The 1,990-nt window shown below is 40.4% G+C and overlaps 1 pseudogene; it reads left to right on the top strand.

Moving 5' to 3' along the window:
* LOC103727392 overlaps positions 1-1,632 on the top strand; it is a 98,738-nt pseudogene extending 97,106 nt beyond the window's left edge.
* The last annotated feature ends 358 nt before the right edge of the window (positions 1,633-1,990 follow it).

The following is a 1,990-nucleotide window of genomic DNA, read 5'->3' as shown; positions in this document are numbered from 1 at the left end:
GGTGTCCCTCAATTGATGAGTGGATAATGAAAATGTGGCTCATTTATATGATGGAGTTTTACTCAGCAGTAAATAAAGATGAAATCATGAAATTTGCAGGTAAATGGATGGAACTTAGCAAGTTTTTTAAATTTTACTATTCAGGACCTGGAGAGATGGCTCAGCAGTTAAGAGCACTGGCTGTTCTTGCAGAGGACCCGAGTTCAATTCCCAGCATCCATATGATGGCTAACGACTTTCTGCAGCTCCAGTTCCAGGGGAATCTGACACCCTTTTCTGACCTCCACAGACATTGCATAACACGAGTGCACTTACACATATGCAGGCAAAATACTCATACACATTAAAATAAATAAAATATTTTTAAAATAATAAATAAAATATTTTTTAAAAAGAAATTACTCTCTTTCAGCCCTGGCCAGCCCAGTGTGGTGCTCAAGTTTCACCGCCTGGTCCCGCAGAATTTCTACAGCGGCGGAGTGGGCATTTGGTTGTGGGATCGTCATCGCTGGCTACGATTACGTGAGCCGGGAGCAGTGGGCTAGCTTTGATAAGTACAAATACAGTGCTTTGGATACCAACCCACTCTCTCTGTATGTTATGCATCCATTTTGGGACACTATAGTGAAGGTATTTCCCACTTGCTGGCTCCCAATCTTACAACCTTTTCTGGCTTTCTGCTGGTTGTATTCAATTTTCTACTTCTGTCGTACTTCCATCCTGACTTTTACACTTCAGCACCAGGCCATAAGCATGTACCTGATTGGGTTTGGATTGTCGTGGGCATCCTCAACTTTGTAGCCTATACCGTAGATGGAGTGGATGGAAAACAAGCCCGCAGAACCAATTCCAGCACCCCTTTAGGGGAGCCTGGATAGTTGGTCATGTGTTTTCTTTGTATTTGTAACTGTGTATTCCGTCTTTGGACGAGGATCAACTGGTGTCAGTGTTTTTGTTCTTTATCTCCTGCTGTGGGTAGTTTTGTTTTCTTTCATCTTGTCGCACTGGGAAAAGTATAACAGGAATTCTTTTCCTGCCATGAGGATATGACATTAGCCAGGTGATTCTTTTGTCTACATAGTGACTGCAGCTGGAGTTGAGGCCTGGTATGATCCTTTCCTGTTTAATTTCTTATATAGAGACCTATTCACTGCAATGATTATTGGTTGTGCATTATGTGTGACTCTTCCAATGAGTTTATTAAAGTTTTTTAAAAGTTATAAAAACAACACTTTGAAACAATTCAGCCTATGAAGTTATAGTTCCCTTTTCTCCATGTTTGCTCTTCATTTTGTCTACAGTGTGGATTCTCCAGTCACCTTCAGATATTTTAGAGAAACATCCTAGGGTGTTCTGCTTCATGGTTGGCACAGCTTTTGCCAGTATCACGTCAGCTAATCGTTTGTCAAATGAGCAGCATTTGGTGGCCAACTTTGAATTGGTTGCTGCTCCCTCTCTTCTTGGTTGTCATAGCAGTGAACTTAGGAATAGCTTCTCATCTTGAGAGCCTTCTCCTTTGCACACTGACAGCTGCCTTCACCCTGGCCCACAACCATTGTACGAGTGGTGAAGCAGCTGAGTAGCCATTTTCAGATTTACCCTTATTCATTGAGGAAACCAAACTCAGATTGACTAGGAATGGAAGAAAAGAATATTGGCATGTAATCTTCAGAAAGTACTGTAAACAGATGCTTGTAAATATTTCATCCATCACCATTGAACTAAACTGATCTGCTTGACAGACATGGGGTTATCAGTGTATATGGTACTTGGACCACAGGAATGAAACATGATCTGAACTTGTGGAATTTTGGATTTTCTAACTCCCAACTTACGTTATTTTTTTATAAAACATGTGACATTTTGATTGAGCACGGTATACATTAAACCAGCTAAATGTTCCTGGCTTTGTGAGTCTATAATGCTCTGACTCATACAGAGTTAAAGATAATTTGTTTTTATTTTTTAAATCCCCAGATTTATTCAGGAA

The sequence above is a fragment of the Nannospalax galili genome, unplaced genomic scaffold, assembly GCF_000622305.1.
Source record: "Nannospalax galili isolate Female #2095 unplaced genomic scaffold, S.galili_v1.0 scaffold329, whole genome shotgun sequence".
NCBI lineage: Eukaryota > Metazoa > Chordata > Mammalia > Rodentia > Spalacidae > Nannospalax > Nannospalax galili.
This window is presented reverse-complemented; position numbering and strand designations above follow the sequence as displayed.